Source organism: Capricornis sumatraensis, chromosome 3 (genome assembly GCF_032405125.1).
Source record: "Capricornis sumatraensis isolate serow.1 chromosome 3, serow.2, whole genome shotgun sequence".
Lineage (NCBI taxonomy): Eukaryota > Metazoa > Chordata > Mammalia > Artiodactyla > Bovidae > Capricornis > Capricornis sumatraensis.
This window is the reverse complement of record NC_091071.1, coordinates 162,267,144-162,283,908: the sequence shown is the minus strand read 5'-3', so window position 1 is coordinate 162,283,908 and position 16,765 is coordinate 162,267,144. Positions and strand designations below refer to the sequence as shown.

General features: G+C 41.1%; 1 protein-coding gene across 1 annotated transcript in view; it reads left to right on the top strand.

The window, feature by feature from the left end:
* The window catches only part of DNER (delta/notch like EGF repeat containing), a 374,284-nt gene that overhangs the window by 77,370 nt on the left and 280,149 nt on the right, over positions 1 to 16,765 (top strand). The gene's annotated exons all lie outside the window — the stretch shown is intronic.

The window sequence follows — 16,765 nt, the reverse complement described above, 5'->3', positions numbered from 1 at the left end:
GGGTCTTTGTTTTATTTTAGACTTTTGGCTACAGGTTTAACAGGTCCTGATAGATAAGTCCTGCATTTGATCAATTTATTTAAATAATTAGAAAATATCTATAAATGTTTTGATTGAAATTAAATTCATATCACCTGGGAAGATACATTTTTAAGCCTCTCTTTCTGTCCTTCCACTTATGCAGATGGCATATTACAAGGTGTAGATTAAAAAAGAGATTTGAAATGTTTTCCATATGGATTACCAACTGTCCTGCACTCTTTTGTTGAAAAGAGCGTTCTTTTTCCATTAAATTACCTTGATACCTTTGCCAAAAATCAGTAACCGTTTTTGTCTGTTTCTGAACTCTGTTCCATTGATCTGTCTGTCTGTCTTTGGGCCAGTACTTCACCGTGTTGCTTACTGTAGGTAGTATGTACTCTATGGCAGTTTTGAGGTCAGATAGTGTTAGTCCGCTAAATTCATTCTTTTTAAAAAATCAATTGATTCTTTTAGTCCTCTATATATTTCCATATAAATTTTAAAATCAGTTTTTTTCAATAGCTGTAAAGTGCTTGACAGGATCGTAACTAGAATTGCTTGGAATCTATAGATCAATTGAAAAGAATTGATATCCTATAAACCACTACAGTTCCCCACCCTCCCCCATCATGTTAGTTTTAAGGGATTACTCATAATTTAAAGAAGAGAAATTCTGATTAGCAAGTGTATACTCTGAATAAAAAGTAGATGATGAGTTCAGATTTTCACTAATAGGCTCATGTGGCATCTATCTGAGTTATTAACATGGTAATAAGAATGTTAAATAATTTTCTTAAAGCAACTTAGTAATTTTTGAAATAAACTTAATGAAGTAAATGTACAAGTTAAAAATGATAGTATTTTCATGCTAACTCAAAGGCCTAATGTCTTTATGTCCATTTAAAATAATTAAGAAGATCATGTTAAAGCTTCACTTTTCCTCAACAGCAGTGGTAAAATTAACAACTGACTCTCCAGAAAAAAGATAAAAGAGCCCTGATTTGTAGCATTTGCCAATTTCTGTGTTGTAAATACTCCCACTACAGCTCATTTCATGCTATGAAGTTGGTGTCTCTCAGCGCACAGATGCACACTAGCATGCCATTATATAGAATTCCCATCATACAGATACAGTAGATGTACCTTCAAGAGCATAGATGAAAACGAAAAAAAAGTGAAAGTGTTAGTTGCTCAGTCATGTCTGACTCTTTGCAACTCCATGGACTGTAGCCCACCGGACTCCTCTGTCCATGGAACTTTCCAGGCAAGAATACTGGAGTGGGTACTCATTCCCTTCTCCAGGGGATTGAACCTGGGTCTCCTGCATTGCAGGCAGATTCTTTACCATCTGAGCCACCAGGGAAGCCCGATGATAATAAAATGTAAAATAATTAAACAGAGATGAGGTTTGATGGTTGATTTTGTTTTGTTATTTTTGGAAGATGTCTGCTCCACTCAGACATTCAGGGACCAGGTTAAGAATAATTCTACAGCCTTATCCACGGTCACACTTTGAAAGGAGACTGAGCCTGGAGGAGCAATAGGTGAGATGGTTTGTATGTCCGGGCCTGGAAGTGGCTCTAGTATCTTCTTCCCCTCTGACCTATACTTCAGTCACATGACTGCACTCAGCTGCAAAGGAGGCTGGGAAATGTAGTCCATTGCTGTGTCCAGGAGCAGAGCAAAGCCCAGTTTAGGGGACCAGTTAATAGTTTCTGTCATGTCATTGCTTTGTACTTTTAAACCTGTCCTCATGTGGCATGACTTGGGGAGGGAGACTTGAATTTAGATAAGTGTAATCAATAACTGTTCCTGGGCAAGTCCCGTCATCTCTCTGAGTCCCAGTTTTCTCTGTAAAACTCAGAGCTTAAACTAGGTCCTTGCTAGTTCTGTAAGTGCTAATTCATCTTCCCTACTCAGCATTCCCTGTTCTTTTCTTTCTGGTCCCCTAGGGGTAGCTTTTGTTCATTTGTCGGTCCTGATGTGAACCCCTTTCTGCCGTGGAAACTGGTCTTTGCTGTGGCTTGGCAGCTTTGTCTACCTGCCTGACTTGGGACCAGGGCCTTGGAGCCCAGGGCACTCCTGAGTCAGGGGTTCTGAGTGAACCTGTTTTGTCTGGGGAGAGCCATGCCTGGTATATAGCAGGGCAGGGGTTTCTCAGGAAGCTGTTCTCATTTTGCTTCACTCAGGAAAATGCCAAATTTAATATGTAGGGACAGACATTTCGCTCCAGCAAACATCTTGTAGAAATAATAGTTTCCATGGAAGATTGCAGCCTCTGGAGTCAAAGTGCCTGGGTTCAAATCCCTGCTCTTTCTGAGTTGTGTTCAGTTCAGTTCAGTTGCTCAGTCTTGTCCTACTCCTTGCCACCCCATGAACTGCAGCGTGCCAGGCCTCTCTGTCCATTACCAACTCCTGGAGTCCACCCAAACCCATGTCCATTGTGTCGGTGATGCCATCCAACCATCTCATCCTCTGTCGTCCCCTTCTCCTCCTGCCCTAAATCTTTCCTAGCATCAGGGTCTTTTCAGATGAGTCAGCTGTCCGCATCAGGTGGCCAAAGTATTGGAGTTTCAGCTTCAACATCACTTCTTCCAGTGAACACCCAGGACTGATCTCCTTTAGCATGGACTGGTTGGATCTCCTTGTAGTCCAAGGGACTCTCAAGAGTCTTCTCCAACACCACAGTTACTGCATTGTGTTACCGAGGCCAAATTACTTGACATTTCTGTGCCTCAGTTTCCTTCTCTGTAAATAAAATAAAATAAAAAATAAAATTAAGATAAAAAGTTAGATAATATATAACTTAAAATATTTGTATTAAAATAACCGTCAGTGTGTTTTTTGAGGAATAAGTAAATTAATACATGTAAATGCTATAAGAGTATTGTTTTTAGTGGTGTCATTATTAATATAATTGCTATTGCACAGAGGAGTTAAGGAAATGGTGTTCTTACGGGCATTGCAAACAGGAAACAAAAAAAGATCAGGATCTGGTGATTTTAAAATCGGCAGTTACTTCAATAGGTTGTGCACGGCAGCCTGCTCACCAAGAATAGAAAACTGCCCCAATTATGCCATGGATGCTCTTCTCTTCTTTCCTGCCTTTATACTCTTCCTCCTGCCCTCCTTCAATCCCTTTTCCTCACGAGAAGCAAAAATAGTGGGATTTAGGATGGTATTAAAGTGCCAGGCTGAGAGCTGCAGACATTTTAATCAGATTAGCATCTTTCAGCATGTCGACCTCTCTTCCAACTTCTACACTCTTGGCAGGCATTGCTAATCAATGTGAAAGTTTTTTTCCTACTGAACCTCAGGACCTCCAAAGGAAGAGGTTGTAAGTCAAGACACTTAACACCTGGTACTGTTTGACCAATCAGAGCCAACCCTCGCCAGAAGGCTGGAGTTTCCCTGTGGCACCAGGCATTAACCCCTTAGTTGCTGGATATGTTAAGAAATCAAAGGATTTACAGGGAAAAAACCAGAGTGTCCAAGGGAGTAGTAGAAAGGGAGAAGGGAGGATACAAGTGTTCTCAGAGCAGCATGAAAGAATGAAAGTATTTTACTATGTTAATAATTAGTATAGCTGTTCTTGTACAGAGTACTAACCTTGCACAGAATCATTTTCAGCACCTCCATTGCCACAGATCACAATGGAGCTTGAGATGAAACTCAGTCGACAGGCAAGCATTAGAAGATGCGGTTCAAAGAAGTAGATCACTGCTCTTCTCGAATGTTATGGAGGAGACTTTGCAGAAAAAATGGATTTGGGCTGGATCTTGAAGGGTTTCCACTGGTAGAAGGGGAAATGGGAAGAGGATGAACAGACAGGCCAGTGTGAACCTGACTAGGGAGGCAGGTCCCTCTTCCTGGCTCCCTGGAAGATGCTGTACCAGGTTGGCGTGGTGACGACAACAGACTCCTTTGGTCCAGCAGCCTTGTGAAGCCATCAGAGAAGAAAAGATGGGCAATTCCCCAGTTCCCATTTCTACCCAGACTGTGAAATGGCAGTAAATGCCAATCTGTTTTCCTCTAGAAAAAGTGATTTCACTTTGAATTTTACATCATCAGTTCCAAAGAGAAAATAATTCACCAAAACAAATGTAAATATATCATTATAAAATGTCCTGCTTTTCTATTTTTCTTTTCTTTGGGTAGATGTTTTCAGTATTCACAAGTAAAATCATACTACTTTCAAAATTAGCCTGCAGACAACTTAACTGCTTGAGAAAAATCATTTCTCCAGATTTTTAAAGGAAGAAATACTATAGGAGTGGAGTGAGAGTAGAATGAATTTTATACTGGGAGTGAGAAGAGCTGAGTGCTGTCCTTTGTTCTGTCTCGTGTGTAATGGGAGATTTTACCTCCTGCCAATTGATCTCATCTTACAAAGTGAATTAACGTCTTCATTTCAGAGAAAGTTTGGCAAAAAAAAAAAAAAAAAGAGAGAAAGGAATAAAGAAAGAAAAGAAGAATCTATAGCTCAAACACAGCTATTAAAATTTTTGGCTTATTCTCTCTTCATATTTGTTCAAAAATTTATACAAGGTTCTAATCAGGGAACCTTGGCTTTCCCTGATGTCTCAGACGATAGGGAATCCACCTGCAATGCGGGAGACCTGGGTTTGATCTCTGGGTTGGGAAAATCCTTTGGAGAAGGGAACGGTTATCCTCTCCAGTATTCTGGCCTGGAGAGTTCCAGGGACAGAGCAGCCTGGCAGACTACAGTCCCTGGGGTCGCAGAGTCAGACACAACTCAGCGACTTTCACTTCCTTTCTTTCTAATCACTAAAAGTGAAAGTCTTGCTCAGTCATGTCTGACTCTTTGAAACCCCTTGAACTGTAACCTGCCAAGCTCTTTTGCCCATTGAATTCTCCAGGCAAGAATACTGGAGTGGGTAGTCATTCCTTTCTCCACGGGATCTTCCTGACCCAAGGATCGAACCCAGGTTTCTTGCATTGCAGGCAGATTCTTTACCATCTGAGCCATCAGGGAAGCCCATAAGTCATAGTCTACATTTAATTTATGTCCTGCCTCCTCACTTAACCTGAAGTTTACATTTTTCCTAGGCTGCGTATGTGTGGCATTGTCTCTTTGTTGAGGACAAAATCACAGGATGCTGAGGGTTGGAGTTTATAACTTACTCCTTAAACTCAAGGGTCTTCATAGCATTTCCAAGTGGATGGATATTCCGGTGTCTTGTGTTTTAAGGCAATTGCTTATTTGTTTAGCTTCAGGCTGTTTTTGCTTTAGGTTCTCTGCATGAATGAGGTATTGTCCAGAGAGGGTGCTGTACTAATAGATGGAGCTGACCTCTCTTGCATGTGGATTTTTTGACTCAGTGGGGACAGAAACTAGAGTGGCTTGAAGCCTGTCCTTTCTGCCCTGCCCTTGGGGAGACAGCTATAGAAGGGAGCTGCTGGGAAGGCATGCTCCCCAGGTTGGAATGAGCCTTGCTATTTCTGTACCAGTTCGCAAACCTCAGATTTCACCTTTAGTTGGGGTTTATTTTCAGTGTTCTAAATTTTCAAATCATCATTTTGATTATTTTAGCTTCACTTTGGCTTTTCTGCACATGCGCTGCATAGTTACTTGTGTCCAACACTTTGCAACTCCCTGGACTGTAGCCCTCCAGACTCTGTTCATGGGATTCTCCAGGCGAGGATACTGGAGTGGGCTGCCATTCCCTCCTCCAGGACATCTTCCTGACCCAGGGATCGAACCCAGGCCTCCTGCATCTCCTGCATCGATGCAGAAGGATTATTTACCACTTTGCCTTTTCTAAAGGAGTTTTATTCTTATAATTGTTTAGTTTTTAAATAGCCTTTTAGTTTTACATTACAGCAGTAAATGGGATTGTACCATTATAAGTTTAGCAAAAAAAGAGAAAAATACCCATAACCTAAACACAATTCATAATTTTTGCTTATTTCCTACTAATTAATATTCAACATATTTAACAAGTCATAAACCTGGCATATGAATAGTTTTATATCCTGCTTCTTCACTTAACCTGCCATTGGTTGCATTTTCTATTTTGTTTTCCATATTGTTTGCTTTAAATGGTTGCAATATTCTGTGTGGTGATTGTGTACCACCATTGGTTGAACCAATTCTCTTATGCCACACATTCGGTTTTCTTCAAATTTGCAGCATGTGAGATCCAAGTTCCCTGACCAGGGATGGAACATGTATCCCTGCACTGCAAGCATGAAGTCTAAACCCCTGGACTGCCAAGGAAGTCCCAAACTAAAGCTATTTTATGTCCCTTGTTTACTTATGGCCTGATAGACTTCCCAAATTCTTTTTCAATGCTGAGAACAGCTGTTTCATTGAACACTCGCTGACATTTGATATACTACTGCTCATTATTAATGTATTTGCTTTTGCTAATTAAGTAGGGGAAGAGGATATCTTGTTTTAATTTGCATTTTTAATTATTGGTAGGCTTGAACTTTCTCGCATGGTAGTTGGTTTTTTTGAGTTTTTACTTTGTGAATTATCTTTTTAGATGCTCTGTGTGTGTGTGTGTGTGTGTGTGTTTAGTCACTCAGTCATGTCTGACATTTTGTGACCCTGTGAACTATAGCCCGCCAGGCTCCTCTGTCCATGGGGATTCTCCAGGCAAGAATACTGGAAAGGATTGCCATTTCCTCCTCCAGGGGATCCTCCTGACCCAAGAATCAAATCTCCTGCATTGCCGGTTGATCTTTACCACTGGGCCACTGGGGAAGCTTAGATGCTTTGGGTTATTTGGGCCTGATGGTGTTCTTATTGTTTCAGATAAGCATATTAGCCCTTGGCTGTGTTTTCTGGATTGTTTCTTATTTAACATCCTTTCTGGACTGATATTTTTGTTTCTATGTTTTGGATTTTCTGTATTGATACCACAATTTCAATGGTGCTGCTTTGGAATTCTTCTAGAAATTTCTTTTTAAAAAAATTTATTTATTTTTAATTGAAGGATAATTGCTTTACAGTATTGTGTGGGTGTCTACCAGACACCAACATGATAGAACTTTCTTTATATTCTGTTATTCCTCACTTTTAAATGAAAATTTTAATTGTTCAGTTAGTTTCCCCTACTACACATCTTCCAAACTTCTGCTTGAGTCTTGATTGTATGTGAGTGAAATATGCATATTAATTTCAGAAGAGCTGACATATATTAGTCCTTTATGGAGGAGGTGAGTCTTGGTAAATGTTTCTGGAATAGAGTTCTTCAGCTGCTTCACTCTGGTCTCAGTTCCAGATTCGCTTTGTGAGCTGCTGGATATTTAGTATGCAAGTGCTATATTATAGTTAGTGTTTATTTGGCTTTAGAATGCATGTGTTAGAATCTCCTACTCATTGTTTTGTAAAATGTTGATAGAAAACATGAGTAACTTTGAATTTTCACAGCCTTGTGTGGGAGCTCTTTTTCCAGAATTCTTTGGAGGTTGGAATACTTTGTTTAATACTCCATTGGTGTGGAAATGATGCCGTGTTTGACTTTTCATCCTTACCAGCTAAAATCACTGTTTTGTGTCCAATGTGGCATTGCCTTTGGTGCTAACATTTTAATCAGAGAAATAGATTTAATCATAGCTGTGTATTTTGACAGAATAATTTATATTAGCTCAAAATATTCTACAGTGCTTATGTTAGTAAGGTTAGGGAAAATACTGGCAGAAAAATTTTATTGCTTGATATGGAAATGATAATTATAACAATAGTAAAAACAATTGTAGCCGATATCTGAATCTGTCTTTTGCCAGTTATTTTTCTTAGCTAATGTAATTCTTACAACAACGCTTTGAGATAGATACTGTTATTATTCCCATTTTGCAGATGAGGAAACTGAGTCACTGAGCGATTAAGCAACTTTCTGTTGATTTTCTCCTTTGCCCTTTCACTAAGATGGGCAAATGGAAGTCCTAGTAAATGGCTGTGCAGGGAGCATTTTTGATAACACTGGATTTAAGAGCTGGAAGCAATGTCTTCGTATCATTTAGTGGTGGTCTACTCTTGTCATCTTTCAGGTGAGAAGAATCAGAGTCCAGAAAGCTTCAATAATTTTTAATTTTTTTAAGTTATGAAAACATAAATATTCACTCTGCAGAAGTGCACAAAGAATTCCCCCACTTTCCTTTCTTATCTATTTTATTCACCAAGGAAGTCCCATTAGTAGCTTGACGTGTCTTCTTCCAAGTTACAAAGTAGAAAAAGAGACACAAATGCAGAAAACAAATGTATGGACACCAAGAGGGAAAGGAGGGAGGTGGGTTGAATCGGGAGACTGGGATTGGCGTTTATACACTATTGACACTGTGTATGAAACAGGTGACTAATGAGAGCTTACTGTAGAGCCCAGGGAGCTCTACTCAGTGCCTCTGTAGCGACCTAACGGGAAGGGAATCCAAAAAGGAGGCAATCTATGCATACGTATATGTGTAGCTGATTCACTTGGCTGTACAGCAGAAACTAACACAACATTGTAAAGCAACTATACTCCAATATTTTTTTTTAATTTTATTTTTTTACTATACAATACTGTATTGAACATTGTACCCCAGTGTTCATCGCAGCACTGTTTATAATAGCTAGAAAGGAGACTATTTCCAACATCTTGTCAGGAAAGTTTATTTTCTGTGAATCTATAAGACTTCTAGGGCCCACTGGTATAAATGGTGTTGACAATGAATAAGTTCTGTTGAAGTTCAGTGTGTTTTTTGAGTGGTCACCTGTTAAAACAAGGTGTACAAATCTTACCCAGATAAGCATTGGAAAAGTATTAGATTGTGTTTAATAGAAAATTAATAGATCGTGCTTACAAAGAAGATGGCTTAAAACAGGCACAACTTCTGTAGTCCGTAACGTCAGACATTTTCTACAAGTGATAATAATTTTATAATGTCATGTTTGATAATTTTTGGTCACTTTCTCTAAAAATGCCTAGGTCTATGAAGATGCAATAACAGTAATTGTTGCTATGACGATGGTTATATCAGAGGTCAGGGCACCCATAGGTGTGGCCCTAGAGACCATTCAGAGGCCATCCGGCTGCCTTCCTGGGTGCTGTCCCAGAGGGTCCAACTCAGAGTTTTCAAACATTAACTTCTTTTTCTCAGTTTTGCTGTGACACAGGAAAATGAGTTAACACTGGGTCATTGCACTGACATTTGGCTATGTTTGCTCTAGTACAAGTCTTCTTATCTAGGAAGACTTTCAGTTTGGGAGGAAAGGAAGCTCTCTGTTTCTGCTACACTAGACTCTATGTATTGCCTGAGGGTCCTTTAAAAGCTGACATTCAATCCCATGCCCTGGAGTTGCTAACTTGACTAACTCAGGGGAAGGCAACCATTTCGAAAGCTCTGCTTAGTATTTCTGCCCAGTGAGGCCTCAGTGTGGTGACCACATGGCAGTTGAGTCACCTTAGTAAGTCCTCCTCAGTAAAATGCAAAGAAGGTCTTTGAAAGGCTAACTGTAATGTGTAAAGAGTCTTGTACTTTATTTTTTCATTAAAAAAATTTTGTTTGGGCATGTGGGATCTTAGCTTCCCAACCAAGAATGGAACTTATTACCCCTGCATTAGGAGCACAGAGTCTTAACCACTGAACCACCAGGGAAGTCCCAAGAGTCTTATACTTCAAATGAACTTAAGCATAACTATCTATGGTACATCTCAGGTGTTACCTACAAAGTCTTCCTTACTAAAATATTGGAAAGCTGTCAGCTTCAGCTAGGATGACAGTCATGACCTAACATTTACCGAGCCCTGACTATCACATATTCCTCATTTAAGTATTGATCAGCTCTATGAGCAGGGTTCTATTACTATCACATGAATTTTACAGCTTAGAAAATGGAGGCCCAGTGGCCCAGTGAGTGGTTGGCAAAACTAGGGCTAGGAAATCTAGAGTTTGGTTGGAGTCAGAGTCTCCAGTCACCCAAACATCCTGCAAAACCATGCTGAACAATTTTCCATTTCTTGTTCTCCCTTTTCTCACTGAGAGCAATGCAGAGGAAGGGGAAGGTTGAGGAGAGAGGAAGGAGCAGGATGTAGAATTGCTGGTGTCTCTAAAAGGCTGCTAAGATTATTTGAAAATAAGTTAGAGGAATCGTGCAGAATGGGAACTGGATGAGTCAGTGCCAGGCCCCGAGACGGGGGAAGCAGCTAGTCTAAGGGCAGTTATCTCTTTCATGTCCTGGGTTCAGGCTCCCACCTACTGTTAGAACCAGGCTCCCTCTGGCTGTCAAGGTAAAGATCAAGAGCTCTCTGCCTGCATCTGGATGCTGCCTGGCGAGGTGGTTCACAGTCAGGGCCTCTTGGGTGAGTGTCGTGGGTCCCCTCTCTGGAGCTGACAGGTTCAGAACTAATTAGCTCCAGGATCGTGCTGAACTATAGAGCAGAGCTCCTGGGGCCCCTGCCACCTTGTTCTCCTAAATCAGAGCACCTCTTTTTTTTTGTCTTATATTTTTGGGTTCCGAATAAGATATCTTTTGGACAAAAGCTTCAGGCATCCAAAATCTGTCAAAATACGCTTTTCTGTCAGACTTGAATTGTTACTGTGGTGCTCTCAGTTATTTGGGTATTTATGTCTATGTAACGAATTGCTGCAAAATTTATTTGCTTAAAACTGCTATTTTATTTTGCTCAGGGTTTTGTGGGCTGGGAATTTGGGAAGGCCTCTGCTGAGGGATTTGTCTCAGATCCGAGAGGTGTCACCTGGAGTTCCTGTGGCTGGGGAATCTGCTGCTGAGACGGCTTCTTTCCCCATAAGTCTGGCGCCTCACTGCTCTCAGTTTCTCCTTAACTCTCCATCTCCAGTCTTAGGGTTTTGTGCTTTACGGTGTCTCCATGTGGTCAATACTTTGACCACCTGATGTGAAGAGCCGGCTCACTGAAAAAGACCCTGATTCTGGGTAGACTGAGGGCAGGAGGAGAAGGGATGATAGAGGATGAGATGGCTGGATGGCATCACCAACTCAATGGACATGAATCTGAGCTCTGGGAGATGGTGAAGGACACGGAAGCCTAGCGTGCTGCAGTTCATGGGGCTGCAAAGAGTCTGTCACAACTGAATGATTGAACAACAGTATGTGGTTTAGGCTTCTTATGGTATGGTGGTTTCTGGGTAGTCTCCCTTTGAACATGGTGGTTACCTCCCAAGAGGCAGGAAGCAGTAGCTACCTGGCCAAGTAAGACCCTTTCCGGAACTGGTGTAATATTGCTTCCACCTTGCTCTGTGGACAGGAGCAGCCATGGAATCTCCCACATTCAAGAACATAGAGAAACTCCATTTCTGTTTTGTAAATAAGTTCATTGTACTATTTTTTTTTTAGATTCCACATGTATGCGCTGTCATACGATATTTGTCCTTCTCTGAGTTAGTTCACTCAGCATGACACTCTCTATCTCTGTGTTGCAAATGGCATCATTTCATTCCTTCTTAAGGCCGAGTAATCCCCGTTATGTATATGCACTACATCCTCTCTGTCCATCCTTCTGTCAGTGTGCGTTAGGTTGTTTCCATGTTCTGGCTTTGTAAACAGTGCTGCAATGGACATTGAAGTGTGTGTATCTTTTCGAAATAGAGTCGCAGATGTAGAAAATAATTTCACGGTTACCGAGGGGAAGGGAGGGAGGGGTAAATTAGGAGACTGAGATTGACATATACACACTACAGTATATAAAATATATAACTAATAAAGACCTACTGAAGGCAATGGCCCCCCACTCCAGTACTCTTGCCTGGAAAATCCCATGGATGGAGGAGCCTGGAAGGCTGCAGTCCATGGGGTCACTGAGGGTAGGACACAACTGAGGGACTTCACTTTCACTTTTCCCTTTCATGCATTGGAGAAGGAAATGGCAACCCACTCCAGTGTTCTTGCCTGGAGAATCCCAGGGACGGGGGAGCCTGGTGGGCTGCTGTCTATGGGTTCGCGCAGAGTCAGACATGACTGAAGTGACTTAGCAGCAGCAGTGAGCTTCCTTAGTAGCTCAGCTGGTAAAGAATCTGCCTGCACTGCAGGAGACCCAGGTTTGATTCCTGCTTCAAGAAGTTCCCCTGGAGAAGGGATGGGCTACCCACTCTAGTATTCTTGAGCTTATGTGGTGGCTAAGATGATAAAGAATCTGCTTGCAATGCAGGAGACCTGGATTCAATTCCTGGGTTGGGAAGATCCCCTGGAGGAGGGCATGGCAACCCACTCCAGTATTCTGGCCTGGAGAATTCCATGGACTGTATAGTCCATGGGTCGCAGAGTCGGACATGACTGAGGGACTTTCACTTCACTTCACTTCATGTGTATATGTATAACTGATTCACTGTGCTGTACACCTGAAGCTACTACAACGTTGTAAATCAACTATACCCTGAAAACATTTTTTTAAAGAAAGAATGTAGACAAAGACTCCAGCTCCTGGTGGGAAAGAGGAGAGGTCGCATTGCAGAAGAGGACACTGGCTGCAAGTCATTGTTGCGCCATCTTGGAAAATACAGTCTGTCTTATCTCACCACCGCCATGTGCAATTTCAGCCTCTCACCCCTCCCAGATGCTGGAGTTTCTCCCTGCCGCCTGCTTCTCTCCATTCCCCTTTGCTCTTCTCTTGCTTCCTTTTCTGTGAGAGTCCCTTTCCTCACCTTGTTACACTGCTCCCAGCTTGCCACTCATGTCACTGCATGAATGGCTTCTGGAATGGTTCTTCTCTTTTCCTTCTCACCACCTGCCTTTCTGTTGCAGCTTCTTTTCTCCATGTCTTAACTTTTCAGCAAACAAGTGCCATTTATAAGGTATCACCTGTTCATCAGACCTCTTTCTTCCACAGGGCATTCTAATCAGTCATGGCTTCACTCATGTCATCTTGAGTCTTTCCTTCTGTGGTGTTGTTCATTGTTAATAGGTGGTAAATACCTGTTAGTGTGTGCGTGCACACACATGCTAAGTTGCTTAAGCCATGTTCGACTCTTTGCGACCCTGCATACTGTAACCCTCCAGGCTCCTCTGTCCCTGGGGATTCTTCAGGCAAGAATACTGGAGTGGGTTGCCATACCCTCCTCCAGGGGATCTTCCTGACCCAGGGATCGAACCCGTGTCTCTTATATTTCCTGCATTGGCAGGTGGGTTCTTTACCACTAGCGCCACCTGGGAAGCCCAAATACCTGTTTATTTTCTTTAAATATTTAAAAGTTATTTTCCTCAAGAGCTGGATAGAAGCCTAGAAGTTTGAGTACCAAGTGGGTGAGCTTTTATTAACGTCAGGAAAAGCCATCATTAGCCAAAACCTTTATCTCTAAAGTTGTGAAATAAATGAAACAATTGATTTTAGGAGGCCTGTTGTGGTATCTATGTCTGTGTATTTGCAATCAGAATTCTCTAGGCACTTGTGCAGAAAATAATTGAAAGAACCCGTAAGTCACCAGTTTCCTGTCAAACAATGCCTTGGGACCAAACATTGTTTCTGGAGGCTAATTTGAAGGGGCAGATAAGTCCAAGTTGAGGTACCTAAAAGATTTACTCTGCACACAAAAAGACATTCTGGTAAATTCATTGGGACAGTGTGTTTCAGTGAAAAGGAAAAGTGCATTGCCTGTGCTGGGATTTGGGGTAAGTTATTTAAACTCTCATGACCTGGTTTTTAACCTGATCGATCATGGGGTCATCTTGATGATCTCTGTGGTTCCCATCAGCTCTGAAATGCTCTCATATTCTTAAAAGGTGACTTGAGTTGGGTAGGCTTTCTCTTAAAATAAACATTTTTACATGATCTCTTCTTTATGAATGTGGAGAAAATATATGTACTGTATTCAAAGACAATTTCAATACTCAAACTGCTCAGTATTTACTTGGAGTGAAAAGATTAGCTTGAAACAAGTCCAGATTTTATGATGAATCAATTAAAATATCTAATAACAAGTGGCTTTTTGTGGAATATATGGATTTATTGATCTGCCTTCAGTGCTGATATTGTTTCCCAAAAAGGCAAATGTGGGAAAGGAAAATGCTGCCTCTTTTTTAGCTTCAATATGATCCTTCCGTATCATTAGGCTTTTACGATAAAAGTAACATTGATTCTCTGTAATTGCTTGATTCTCACTTACTGCATTTGGTAACCCGTGTTTGAATTTTTTAAAAGGGCTAGAGCAAAGGCCTTAAATAATGGTTGTATAAGCAAATAGGAGAAGATATTAAAATTGTGCTTTGTCTAGCTCTCCTGTCTATAAAATTTAGAAAACCAGTCAATACGTATTTTGCTTAGCTTACAAACTATATATTATCCTCCAATCAATTTTATGGAGTTGAATATAATGGTTTGAATGATGTATTTCTGTATCACTCAATATTTTCCTTTTAGCCCTTGGAGTTAACAGAAACTTCTGGTCCAACTATTGTGAAAATTACTTAGTGCAGGCTCTTCTAGCCTGCACTACCTGGTGAGCTTTTTATTTCCAACAATGTTACAACTCTCTTTCCACTCTAACCTGCTGGAATTCTTTGGGTGGTCTTCAGTGGTGCTTTATGGATTCCCATTTCTAAACCTTCTTAATGTTTCCGGCATCTCCATAGGCTCTCCTCTCGATTCAAACTCAGATTCATTTCCACAGTAATTTGTGTTTCCTGCTGATAACATATTTGATTTATAACATGTAAGCTTTCTGAGAAGAGTCTCTGTGTTGGTTCTAAGGTTTAAACCCTACCTATGCAGAAAGTGGACTTTTCCTCTGGCTCTTGAGTCCTTCCTTTCCCTCCATCTCTTCTGCCCTCCAGCCTTTGATAGTGACTGTGGTCTATTCTTTATTTTTTTGGGCTCCAAAATCATTGCAGGTGGTAACTGCAGCCATGAAATTAAAAGACGCTTTCTCCTTGGAAGAAGAGCCATGACCAACCTAGACGGCATATTAAAGAGCAGAGACATTACTTTGATGACAAAGGTCCATCTAGTCAAGGCTATAGTTTTTCCAGTAGTCATGTGTGGATGTGAAAGTTGGACTATAAAGAAAGCTGAGCACCAGAGAATTGATGCTTTTGAACTGTGGTGTTGGAGAAGACTCTTGAGAGTCCCTTGGACTGCAGGGAGATAAAACCTGTCTATCCTAAAGGAAATCAGTCCTGAATATTCATTGGAAGGACTGATGCTGAAGCTGAAGCTCCAATATTTTGGCCACCAGACGCTGACCCTGGTGCTGGTAAAGATTGAAGGCAGGAGGAGAAGGGGACGACAGAGAATGAAATGGTTGGGTGGCATCACTGACTTGATGGACATGAGTTTGAGTAAGCTTCAGGAGTTGGTGATGGACAAGGAAGCCTGGCATGCTGCAGTCCTTGGGGTCGCAAAGAAGCAGACACGACTGAGCGACTGAAGTGTGGTCCTTTCTGGCTGAGACACTTCTGTTTTATCTGAGCTGTGGAGGAGGCTGGGTTGATAAGGTTTGATGTCCCTGAGGATGGAGGAGGTGGCTATAAGGGAAGAAGTGGGGGAAAGTGTGGGATTAGATGGAGGAAACAAGGACCTTTGGGAGGAAGAAGAGCTGATCTCAGCCTACATTCAATTATTCATACTCCCCTCCCTTACTACTCCCTCCCAGTCCTTACTGATTCTCCAGGAGAATAAAATAAAAGAGAACTACTTTGGGGACGCAGATTTGGTTTGGTTTGGTTGCAGTTTCTATTTAGCCTAGGGTTCAGAGGTCTATTTGAAAGAAATGCCCTCATCCTAGAGAATTCTCGTATAGTCTTGTTTATCCTCAATATAATAAAATGAAATAATAGTGGATGCCTTTCTCTTACATAGAAAGACTTTAGGGGATTTGCTTACATATTGGAAATCTGAGGAAAAAATCGACTGAAAGAAGGCATAATAGAGGTTGGAGTCCCAGAGTACATTGCGCTAACTTCAGCAGGAATGAAATTAAGGGGCATGATTTGAAATGATAATTTTGTATAGCCTCCAGAAATGTACACAAGTACAAAGGTGTGATGCAGCTCAACTCTGGCTCTGTCAAGATTGCCTCGAAGTGAGGGCTAAATGCCACAGCCTAAAAAACACAGAGAGAAAGTGATTTTAAGTTATTTCAGTGCTGGTGGAAACTGCTGATTTTTGTGTGCAGCAAACATACCTGATCTTGTTGAAATCAGGACATAATGGCTATATTTAAGATGCGGACTATTTTATGCTTTGTTAATTTGCTAGAGGTGTGAAGAGATTTTTTATTTTTGGTATGAAGAAAAGTTTTGAAAGTCTCTTGAAGCTATTATTATTTTTTAATTGAAGTGTATTTGACTTACAATGTTCTGTTTCTGGTGTACAGCAAAGTCATTCAGTTTTACATATATATATATATATTAGATTCTTTTCTATTATAGTTTATTACAAGATATTGAATATAGTTTCTGTGCTATGTAGTTGATCCTTGTTTTTTATCTATTATATATATAGTACTGTGTGGGCTTCCCTGATAGCTCAGTTGGTAAAGAATCCACCTGCAATGCAGGAGACCTGGGTTCAATTCCTGGGTTGGGAAGATCCCCTGGAGAAGGGATAGGCTACCCACTCCAGTCTTCTGGGGCTTCCCTTGCGGCTCAGCTGATAAAGAATCTGCCTGCAATGCAGGAGACCTGGGTTCGATCCCTGGGTTGGGAAGATCCCCTCGAGAATGAAAAGGCTACTCACTCCAGTATTCTGGCCTGGAGAATTTAATGGACTATATAGTCGATGGGGTCTCAAAACATCAGATGATGACTGAGCGACTTTCACTT